The sequence below is a fragment of the Misgurnus anguillicaudatus genome, chromosome 4 (assembly GCF_027580225.2).
Source record: "Misgurnus anguillicaudatus chromosome 4, ASM2758022v2, whole genome shotgun sequence".
NCBI classification, from domain to species: domain Eukaryota; kingdom Metazoa; phylum Chordata; class Actinopteri; order Cypriniformes; family Cobitidae; genus Misgurnus; species Misgurnus anguillicaudatus.
In genome coordinates this window covers 32,214,772-32,227,657 of record NC_073340.2, presented here as the reverse complement: position 1 = coordinate 32,227,657, position 12,886 = coordinate 32,214,772, and the positions used below count along the sequence as shown (strand labels likewise).

At 36.4% G+C, this 12,886-nt stretch overlaps 1 protein-coding gene across 2 annotated transcripts in view; it reads right to left on the bottom strand.

Moving 5' to 3' along the window:
• Positions 1–12,886, bottom strand: part of LOC129420438 (cadherin-18) — a 340,672-nt gene that overhangs the window by 326,678 nt on the left and 1,108 nt on the right. Inside the window, exon 2 of one of the 2 annotated variants that reach the window (XM_073867160.1) lies at positions 12,686–12,748. The gene's annotated coding sequence lies outside the window, so the exon portion shown is untranslated. Of the gene's footprint in view, positions 1–12,685; positions 12,842–12,886 lie in introns of those variants that run through there. The other variant, XM_055175343.2, reaches the window with a different exon arrangement.

Genomic DNA, 12,886 nt, shown 5'->3' with positions numbered 1-12,886 from the left:
TCCACCGTATCTATCTGTCTACTGTATACTACTGTATCTATCTGTCTATCGTATCTACCGTATCTATCTATCTACCGTATCTGTCTACCGTATCTATCTACCATATCCATCTATCTACCGTATCTACCATATCCATCTATCTCCCGTATCTACCATATCCATCTATCTACCGTATCTACCATATCCATCAATCTACCGTATCTGTCTGTCTATCGTATCTATCTGTCTACCGTATCTATCTGTCTCCCATATCTGTCTATTGTATCTGTCTACTGTATCTATATATCTATCTACTGTATCTACGGTATCTATCTATCTATCTACGGTATCTATCTATCTATCTACTGTATCTATCTATCTATCTACGGTATCTATCTATCTACGGTATCTATCTAGCTACGGTATCTATCTATCTATCTATCTATCTATCTATCTATCTATCTATCTATCTATCTATCTATCTATCTATCTATCTATCTATCTATCTATCTATCTATCTATCTATCTATCTATCTATCTATCTATCTATCTATCTATCTACCGTATCTGTCTACCGTATCTGTCTACCGTATCTGTCTACCGTATCTGTCTGTCTACCGTATCTGTCTATTGTATCTGTCTACCGTATCTATTTTTATACTGTATTTATCTGTCTACCTTATCAACTGTATCTATCTATCTAACGTATGTACTGTATCTATCTATCTACTGTATCTACTGTATCTTTCTATCTTCCGTATCTATCTATCTACCTTATCTATCTATCTACCATATCTATCGTATCTACCCATCTACCTTATCTATCTACCGTATCTATCTATCTACCGTATCTGTCTACCGTATCTATCTACCATATCCATCTATCTACCGTATCTACCATATCCATCTATCTACCGTATCTACCATATCCATCTATCTACCGTATCTACCATATCCATCAATCTACCGTATCTACCATATCCATCAATCTACCGTATCTGTCTGTCTATTGTATCTATCTGTCTACCGTATCTATCTGTCTCCCATATCTGTCTATTGTATCTGTCTACCGTATCTATATATCTATCTACTGTATCTACCGTATCCATCTATCTACGGTATCTATCTATCTACGGTATCTGTCTATCTATCTGCGGTATCTATCTATCTACGGTATCTATCTATCTATCTATCTACGGTAGCTATCTATCTACGGTATCTATCTATCTACCGTATCTGTCTACCGTATCTGTCTACCGTATCTGTCTACCGTATCTGTCTACCGTATCTGTCTACTGTATCTGTCTGTCTACCGTATCTGTCTATTGTATCTGTCTACCGTATCTATTTTTATACTGTATTTATCTGTCTACCTTATCAACTGTATCTATCTATCTAACGTATCTACTGTATCTATCTATCTACTGTATCTACTGTATCTTTCTATCTTCCGTATCTACCGTATCTATCTATCTACCGTATCTATCGTATCTACCCATCTACCTTATCTATCCACCGTATCTATCTATCCATCTATCGTACCAAATGCACTGCTGGAGTTACCATCACAACCCTATTTCATGTTGCATTACCATTGCAAAATCCCCACCTACGTTTTTCTTACAACCCCATTAGCTCCCCCTGGCTAGGTCACTTTGAGTCTTTGAGGAAGCTGTCCTCTATAAAGGATGCGTTGGTTGATGAGATAAATGCCGTATGAAGCTCTAGGCTATGAGAGCACATTCCTTCACCTGTTAATCATGACCATTAATCATGCTGCCTGATTCTCTCTTTCCCATAGGCCACACAGCACCCGGGTCAGGGTCAGTGTTTGTAGCTCGCTGTAGGCACGCAGGTTAATGTGGATGCTACTCTTCAAGGTAAAGTGAGGTTTTAACATGGTACTCTAAAAGTATACTCTCTAAATGGAAACTCTTCACCTGCTTAGGTCAAGTGATACTATTGATATGCAATTATGAAGCAGTCTTTTGAAATAAGTTTAAAGAATGTAGCTCTAATGGGGAAGTTTAAAAGATCAATTGCTATACTGTATGTGGTGAAAAGAAGTTACTGAAATTGTTAGCCTGAATATTTCATGCTAGCATACTGCAGTTTATCAAGGTTATGACATTAATATGGTATCATTTATTTTAGATTCTGGTTTAGCATATTCAAATCATAAATGATTTGTTCTATAATCTGCCATTTTATCTGCCAAACATACTGTTATATTGCCATAAATGACCAATGACTTATTCATAAATCTGATGCATCAAACTGCATACCAATAAATGTGACAAATGTGATGCTTTCAAGCCTCGCCAGTGAATTTTGAACTTCTGTGCTGCCTTTATCGCATGTAAAAGTAAAAACTGTAAAAGTCAGGATGCAATTTTAAAAACTATACTTCCCATCATTCTCTTTTGTCAAAATACTCAGATATAGCAATTTTTGTGTTGCAAAGCTAAACACCTTTAGGTCTTTGTAAGTAAAAAATATAAATTTGTCAAATGTGTCCATCTTTTGTTATCAAAACCACATCACATAATTATTATGTCTTTTGCACTTGCAAACAGGAACTTTCATTACTGTACATGCACATACTGCAATGCACATCCCGTCCCTTTTAGTCATTTTGCCTGAAAATCTGTCTCTTTTTTTAAACACCACATCTGTTTTCTGCCTAAAATCACATGCACTCAATCCACTGTAATTATAATTTCTGGCAGAAAAACTACACACTGCACATGAAACATTAATAGTTTAGCATAACAAAAACATAAAAACAAATGGCTAAAGCACAGCTCATTTACAGTTTTCATTCAAACTGGTCAATATTTGATAAGTCACATCCTATAGACCCCTTCAAGGTTTGTAAACATTGAATGACTATCAGGTGCGTGTGCAGCATGGGGTCAAACTGTTTATACCATCCAGGCTTTATAATTTAATCTAACAGGGCAAAAAAATTATGACTTACCTTAAATGAAGTGAGCACAACAAACACAAGCCTCTTTGAAATTTGCATTGTCCCAGTCTGCACGTTAATTGCTTGCAGCCACAGATGTTGTATTTTTTTGTTTTTGAGATTCTGCATGAATCGCGAAAACTTAACGGAAGACCAGATGCGATTTTCACAGCCCACGACGTAAGTAGGCATTTTTGACGATACCGAATAATACGCAACTCAATCTGCTGTAATTACTTTTCTGACCCTGACATGCGCAGTGGGAACCGCCTGTGACGTGAACCGTGAAGGGGTCTATAGCCATGCTGTACATTCTTTCATAACATCTTTTGTCCAGTCATAGTCCAGGAGCGGTGGGAGTCCTGGCTCTGTTGAAACACACGGGCCAAAACAGTCGATGTGCTTTCCATCAATGTTCTACTTCTGGGAAACTACAGTAAGATCTTTAGTGCCTTAAGCTATGTGTGTTTACATCTATAGACAGACCTGCATTAACAATTCAAATTGGTTTGTGTTGTTACAGACAGTGATGGAGAAGCATATAGTCTTCCTAAAAAAGACATTAGACACTTCATGTATTACAAATATCATGAGAGTGATGCAACAGTACTGCTTTGAAATCACTCTTGGGATACTGTATTGTCATACTGTAAGTCGATTGGTCTGCGCAGTGCCACAAAATCAAAAAGGTTTCTTTGACAGCAAAAGCAGAAACAAGGATGACCCAGAAATTACGCCATTGACAAGCAACCCTATGAACAGGGGCGGGACATTGGTTAAAACCCCCAAATTCTCTGAATTTAAAGACTGAAAACATTCGGGATAATGTACACTTGTGAACCCAGTATGTAAAAGTGTGCTAGTGATTTTTGGATATTTTAATACAAACATTGTATATTGTGCCCTTTAAAAAGAATGAATACACTAAAAGCAATATATATATATATATTTCGTTGCAAAACGAGATAAATCAATTTTTTTTACATTTTTGTCAAAACATGTTTATTATTATGTTATCATGTTATTATTTTGTTTTATGGTGCTACTTAGCTGTATTTTTTAAGTTATGAAGGTTTAAATCAAAACAAAACAACTGCAGTTGCATTGATATTAATTGGAATGCACAACCTAAAAACAAGATTTCTGAACAATTAAAAAAACGGATTTATCTCGTTTTGCAACAAAACTCTTCATATATATATATATATATATATATATATATATATATATATATATATATATATATATATATATATATATATATATATATATATATATATATATATATATATATATATATATATATATATATTCTCATAAAATATATAAGTAGTGAGTCTAAACTGGGACAAATGACAGGAAATTTAAAGTCCCTATAAAGTAAAATGTGCTCGGAGGAGGCGCAATGATATTACGAAGTGCCCAAAAATAGTCCCCTGCTATTGAAGGTTACTAAGGGGACTATTTGCGGCTGCTGCGTAATATCATTGCGTAATCAAATCCTTGATTATTACACCAGAATGAGAGCATGGTTCATACCCATATCTGCCTAGAAAATCGCAACTTAAAATTTTCTGTCGGTCTTAGTACACAATGTAACTACAGAAGAGTCAAGTTTTAAATCGAAAAAATATCAAAACTCTATTTTTGAACGTGATGCTAATGGTCTAATCAGATTCAATAGATTATGCTAAGCTATGCTAAAAGTGGTACAGCCAGACCCGGAGATCGGATGAATGGATTTCAAAATGGTAAAAATCGAATGTTTAACTCCAGGGGAGCTGGAAAATTAGAAAATATAAAAGGTTAACTTTATAGGGACTTTAAAATGAATGCACTTCAACTGTAGATTTTTTTCTAGGTTGACATATTTCCTATTGATTCAAAATAAAAAATCTGTATATGTCAACAATATTTTGGTCTGTTTTCTGGAAAGACTATTAAATGCATCTGCTAAAAGATGATTTTGTCAATGTTTAGGAACACATGGATGCCTAAAAGGCAGGCAAATCTAATTATGACATCATGAAAGCAAATAAAAACCCATTGATGTACATGTCGCTAATGTGCATCAGGAACAACAGCATGGCAAATATATTTAAAATATTCAATATATCATTCAGCTCTAATGCGTGTGTGCATAAGAAAAAAGTCATAATCCATTCAGCACACATCTATTCGCTGCAAGGCATAACAACCCAATGAGCGGATAACAGAATAAAACATCAGAATCCAGAAAAGCCTCATTCATTATATCTCATAAATGTACAATCATACAGATTGAATATACAATATCTCACCGCAACAGTGAACATGCAGTTTAATTGAAACGGACATCAGCTAGTATCTATGGCCTTGAGTGAATACTGTATCATAAATCACAGTATAAGCTATATACTTTATCAGCTCAGCTTTAAATACAGTAACAATATACTAATGATGTAACAGACATCATTATAACAACATAAAAACTGTTGAATAACAGCTGTGGAGCTTTCTCGTGTGGCTGAAATTAAGATACATTTAAATTACAATATGTTATTATAAAATGAATTATTTATGATGGATAAGATAATTCTACAAGACTTTAAGACTATTGCTATGTTCCTGCCCTAAATGGTAAAGCTTTGAGTAAACAATGCAAAAATTGCGGGTTTAGGTCCTTGGGATAATATATAGCTCGAATGCTTGAAAGTCAAAGCCAAATTAATAATGTAAATGTACCTGTTCAGAAAGGAAGACTTGCTTACTTAAATTGAGTGCATTGCATTGTGGGATAAAGTACTTCACATACTAAGCTTACTTTGGCAAACATAGTGGTTTTTATAGGTTATATACGGTATTCCATATTTCCAAAAATTGGGCACAGTTCACAGATGGGGTTGTTATCCATGGTTGGGTAAAATATGGACGAACCCAAATGTTGGTTTCACGAGTTCGCCCTTACATCTGGCGTGCTTGTCCTGGGGGAGGGCTCGTAAAGCTCGAACTCCGAATCCGGGTGAACTCCCGAACCCGCCCGAACCCGGAGAACTCCCCAATCCCAAGTGGGATAGAACAGATTGGCGTGGCGAGTTGGGGTGGTGGAGGGATGTCGGAAAACGATCTCAAAACTGAGGTAGGTAGGATGTCTGTATATGTAGTGTTTGGCTGATAACCTAATGAGATGCACATGTGTCGAATTAGTTAATTATCTGATCGTGTTCCTCCCGAACCTTAATAAAACATCATTTAAATTAACTTTGAAAATGTCCATATTTAACCTAACCATGAGTTAAAACAAGGCTATATTTTGGGTTGAAACAACCCAGTATAGGTTTATTTAAACACAGCGGTTTGGTTTGTCCATATTTTACCCAAACATAGATTGAAAACAAACTTGCATTTTGCATAGGGTGCATACTACTCTTACAATTGCTGCCATATACAGTGTCATACATTGTAAAATGTATTTTCTGTAAAACTGCAACAATGCAAAACTCAGAAAAGCACTACGTAATACCTTTTTAAAATATAGCCATTTTGAAAATAGCCCTTCTAATGGTAGAACAGCGCCACCACAGGCCACTAGCAAAACTGCAATGTTGGTACCAAAGATTCCTACAAACATTAAGCATGGTTAGGATAAATTAATAAATGAATTGTCTATGTTTACGCCTCTAACAAACATCAGTAAAGTTTAATTATTTATATTACCAACAACGCTCACAACTGCTAAACAACCTATCTAATATCCAGTCATGGTTTAGCTCTCATTATCAACTCCAGTCATGGCCAAAAAGTCATTTTGGATGAAACCCTGCGAGCAGAGTCACTCGGTTATTTGATGCAGTTCAGACCCGTTTCTAATAAACATTAGTGTCATCAGTAAGAGCTTAATGAACATCTAATGATCCAGCACGGAGATCAACACAGCCATGATGAAAATAATAGTTGGACATCACCATCAGAAATGACCCGTTCAACCACAAACATAAACAAACCTTCATTTTAAATGAACATGAAATCTAAATTGACTCCGTGTCTTTTCTAGTCTACAATGCAGTGGTGCATACTGATTTAAAATAAAAATGGCTGTGGCTCCAGGCTGGATTTAGGTTCAATACCCACTTTTTGCAATACAATTAATGCAAGGTGCATGAACATTTGCTTTAAACTTCAAACACAAATGGCTACGAACACTATGTTTGTTTTAACATCAGCCTGCCCCCAGGGCTAAAAATGCAAATCATTTGGATAAATCTGGTTATACATTCATTTATTATTGATTTGTTTTGTCCCTGAATAAATGAACTATGGGGTTTATATAAAAAATTAAGGTCAAGTGGTAAAGTTTTTGCTTAATGTGAAAAAAGGATCAAATGAAAAAAGACCCAGGATCCAACCTGTCCCTAGGGAATCCATACGTATTTAAGAGTTGGCTATTTTGTGCAAATTCATGCAAAGTGAATCATACAAAAGTAAACGTAGGATTATTAGAAAACAATAATATTACCCCAATCTTGAACCCAATATCACAGGGTGGAAAGCTGAACACGAGCCCCATTCACTTACGTAGTAGTTAAAAAAAGTGAATAGGGCTCATTATGGTTTTGGTTACAAACATTCCTCAAAATATCTGAAGAGTTTGGTTCCAAAACGCAATAAATCCATTTAGACTAATTTGGGTAAAGATTTGATTTCTATACCAAGAAAGTGATAAGAAGAAAACACCTATTTTCTGTTACAAACTTTCACATAGCATCTTTGGGTTATAATAACATAAAAAAACTCATAATTTGATTTCCAAAGATTTATTATAAAAACATTTTTTCCGCAAAATACAATAAAATCTATTGAATCAATATAGAAATGAGCATTCATCTTTGCTATGTTATATTAATTTAGTTGCCTAGTGGTATACACTAATAAAAAAATAAACATTAATGGCATTAATAAAAACTCTTACTTTGTCATATTAAGAACACTGTCATTGCTGCTGTCATCCTTGGGAAGTCGTCGCTGAACTATTTTGACAGCGATCAGTTGTAAAATGTTTTGGTCCTGCTTGTTTTTTATTGACTTTGAGTAAAATAATGGAAAGTTTTTCATAAGATCCGCTGGGGTCAATGTGTTAGCATGACAGAAGCTTCATTCTGACGTGTGAGAACAAGCAACAGCTGACATTTTTCCTTCTCCCGAGTGCCTCTCGCGTAAATTATTAGATTTTGATGGCTTACGTTTCTTCTAAAGAAATTTATACAGGTTTTAAAATACTTGAGGGTGAGTAAATGATTTTTTTATTTTTTGGGTCACTATCCCTTTAAAGCAACACTAGAGTTTTTGCTTTTTGCTCCCCCTACAGGTTAGAAGCTGAATTGTCCATTACCACTGTCGTAAATAATTTAGCCTACTGCAGCATAGCTGGCTCTGATTGGATTGTAGGTCTGCCGTAAAGCAAGTTTTTGTATTTCTCACTCGAACTACACCGACGGTTGGAAACTTCTTTAGTGCGGTTTTGGCCGATAGAGGGCTGCAAAGCGAATGTGAAAGTGCTGTTTACCCTGTTTCGAGTGGATGAATGACTGAAACTGTTTTGGAAACGTTATTTTAAGGTAAAAAACTCTTTAGTGTTGCTTTAAGTGGCCGTCACACTACATTTGTCGTTCTATTGACTTCCATTAATACGCATGCGAATGCGTCAGACCGAAAACGCAAGGCTGTGCAAAGATATTTTGTATTTCACTGTATACCAAAGGTCAAATTTGGTAAACTCTGACCTGTGCATTCCTATCACATGTAGATATGTCACCAGTAGAAAACCGTTACAACATAGCATGAACTTTTTCTCTAATAAAAAGCAAAGAACTTATATTGACGAATCGCTCCCCGCACATATTCGCAGTAACCGAAGCACCTTCACAAAGCATTCAAATGATACAATTTACCAATATGTGGGTTCCCAGGGATTCGAACCCACAACCTTTGTGCTGCAAACTCAAAGAAACACAAAGAAAAAACGGCAACCTTTACCTTTAAAATCTGTGCAATTCTTTTCAAAGATACAGATGATGTCTTAAAATCCACTTCTGAGGCTCCACAATCAGAGGAGGCATCTGGTTGGGCATGAAGCTCCTAAGTTGGTCTTAAACATTTTTTTTTTGTTCAACATCTGTTTGCAAATGATGTTTCATGTTGACTTCATACTTTGAGTCTGGAGTGTTGTCACAGTATAGCAGAGCTTTATCTTTTCAGTTCTCTCCAGCTGAAACGGCAGCAGCTGTGTAATCGTAGCCATGATGCTAGCGGCGTTTTAATCAACAAGAGTGATTCATGACCCTATAGCTCACAAATACAATAGCTTGGGTCAGCATGCACACACAAACAAGGGCCACCACAGGCCTAATCATCAGCATCATTTACGCTTGTTCTGAACTCAAGCCATTTTAAGTCACTCAAGCAAGTTCAAAACCGAAAAGAAAAACACAGTTTGACAGAAAACCTTGTTCTTCTTTCTCCCTTTTCTTCCTCAGACAGCTCGCATCCTTGACTAATGCATCTATCTCTTTTTTCACCCACTCTCAGACAATAGCACACCCTTCTGCCTTTCTTTTAAAGACATTTGGCTCCTAAAGTGCAGCTGATGGCTTTAATACCCCAGCAGAGAAGAGGGGAAAGATTCAGGCGTGTCACATACCATTTGCTTCGGTGAATTTCTGAACACAGATATCTCTGCTCGGCCTGGGTCTGTTTACAAAAGTGGGTTTATGGCTGTGCTTATGAGGTGAGATTGTAAGCCAATGCATTTACAATGCTGTGTCAGGTTTCTTATCAGCTGTGGTGTGGCAACCAACCTTGCACATATTGGTTGAAGACGGACATACAGACAACTACTGATATGTCTGTGGATGGTGGGTGGTTTTGGGTCGATACAGTCTCCCAACTAAAACTTCAATTTTTTCATTGGAATCTATCCTGAAATACGTTGCTCCTGGTACATATTTTATTGTGAGTGTCCACTAAAGGCACTGTTTTATTTTATTTAATTTTTTGATGTGGGTTCATGCAATGTTACAATGCAGACAATACTGAACATTATAGGCACATACTTTGTAGTTACTGTCAGAATTTATCATGTTGAGGTAGGTCAAGAACGTGTTGTTTACAGAAAGCATAATGGCAACTTACAAAATAGACAGTATGGATTATCAAAATACATCTGTATGTTTTAGTCAGCAGTGTTTCATTAAAGAGCACCAATGGTCAGATTTTACATTTCCTTTGGTGTGTATTAGTACATGTTAATGATATGAAAAAGGTACAAACCCAAAAGTAAACAATGGCGCGAGTTATCTTCTCCAACGTAAATCTCTTTTTTTGGACTACAACAAATACACGGATTGTAGGCAACAGTTTACTTCCTGGGATTGGTGATGTAGACAAGATCAACATGATCATAATTCCTCCTGCTTCGGACTCATAGACTGTGAGTTAACTCTTTCCCCGCCAACTTTTTTTTAAAAAAGTTGCCAGCGTCAGCATTTTTCATGATTTTCACAAAAGTTTAATGCCTTCCATAAAATTTTGTTTTTTAAATATATAAACAAACAATATTTCAATTGAAAGAACAGCCCCTTGCTTTCAAAAAAAAAAAAAAAAAAAAAAATGCATCCTACCCTCATTAGTTCTCTTTTTATCACCTCTCAAATATGGGTAGGTTTCTTTAAAAACACCCAATTTTGAGTAAAAAGCTGAGATAATTCCATTTTTGTAAAGGACTTTTGATAGAGATCAGATGCAGAGCGATCTTTAAAACCTACAAGGATTTCTTTCTCTTTCACGTGAGGCGCTACTTCCGGGTTGTATAAGTTGTGGAAGTGGGCCACCTGGTGGATAATAGCGATATTGTGGAAAGCCGGAAATTCTTGTCATTGGCAGGGAAGCAATTTCTCTTAATTGACGAGTTATCTCGTCAATGGGGGGGAAAGAGTTAACTCCTGTCACCATTCCATTGTGCGCAAATCTTTCAAACATGGTAAAAAGCGTCACATTTCCGGCTGACGTTAGAGGTATTAATGCCAATCACACTGTAGAGATTAGCTGACCAATCAGGGCCACAGAGCTTTTCAAATGCATTTTAGGAAGACAGGGAAATCTGGAGCTACAAAAATGTACGGTATGTGGAAAATAATGTGTTTTTTAACCACGCGAACACATTGTATTATACCAAATACACAAAATATTTTTTTTAGCAATGAAATAGGTGCTCTTTAATATTAAACCGCACGGACAGCGTAAGTCGCTTGTTTGCACGCATATGACACCCTGATCTCACAAGAATTTGTACGGATTTTATGAGTTAGCTAACTTGTATAAATATGTACGAAGTGAATCATACAAAAACATACAATTATCATAAAAAAACAATAATGAAACCCCTAATCTCAACTTTACAGGGGCAAAAGCAAATCGTACAAAAACGGACAAAAACTAAACGCCTCTACAGGACATTCCATCGACATTTTCAGCAATATGCAGTGTTTGAATTGAGGAGGGGGGCTGGGGTGGTCCTGGACCTCCTATAAGCATTGAGGGACCACCTATAAAGCACAGAAATATAAATTAGGGGGTCCCCTGGTTTTTATTAAAATACTACATAAATTTAAAATTTTCGTGCTGAGCTGCCACAAAGTGATACTGTACATTATTTTTCCCAATTTCGCAATAAACTAATTCAAAAGATTTTTGTCTGAAATAAATGTAAACTCGTAAGTGCGCATCACACTGTTTTTGGAAGAATTGACAGATTGTTAGATTTAAATGTTAGGGTTTGAGTTAAGGGTAATGTTGTGTTTTTAAAAATGTTGATCCAGGATCACATCTTATTTTGTGAAGTCACGGTGAGCTATAATGATGAGGTGCTTGGTCGGAGGGGGGCTTAGCTAGGGGACCCCCCCAATAATCTTTGACATAATTCCAACACCGGCAATATGTACCTTGAGCAACGTATTTTGGGTTATGCAGAAATGTAGACAGAGGTATGTATGTCGAGTGAGCTTGGGTTGTATATTTATCCCTTACAGCAGATATACATAAAAAATATATATATATATATATATATGTATAGTGTACAACTAAGTGCAGCACATCAAACATGTATCTTCTATGCTAACATTATGTGGCGTTTTATGCATTAATTCATGCCTGTGTGTTCGTTTCAAAGTCCATCAGCGTTGGAATGCAAATGTGTTTTTGCCACAACTAAACGGATTACCGAGCTATTCTGTATATAAAGAGCTATTCTTATCAACACACATGCAAAGACACCATCTTCAACTGAATAAGAAGAGCCCGTCAAAACTGCATGTGGTGTTTACAGATGAAAAATAGTCATATGACAACAAGCAGATGCTTACACTCACACACATGCACACACGCACGTGTGCGCACGACACGAGCAATATAACTTTCTCAGAAAGCATCTCTAATTGCACAACACGTTGCATGCGAGGCAATACCGAGTGCTCCCCTTCCCATCAAATTAACCAACATCTGTCTTTCACTTTCCATCTCCTTATAACTCTCCGTATCGCTCCACCCTGTGCATTTATATCTATATTCACTAACTTAACTCTGTATGGCAGAATTAAACACAGCATCCATAAACCAGCATCTCAATCCATCAATATTCGTTTGATATTTCATTAGCTTCTCCAAAATGGAGAAGTTTGCATTGAAAGGAACGGAATTCTCTCTTACCTGCTTGCTTTCGAAGATTCCTCTCCTCTAAATGCCGTAATGTGTTACCCAATGCTTCGAAAGCTGCACAAGATACGGTCAGTAAGCGAGGCAATGGAGATACACAGAGAGAAATAGAGAGAGGGATGCTGTGAATTATAGATGGGGACGAGGGTTCCTTCGCACAGTATATGGAGGAGTGTGAATCAGCTGGCATGAATC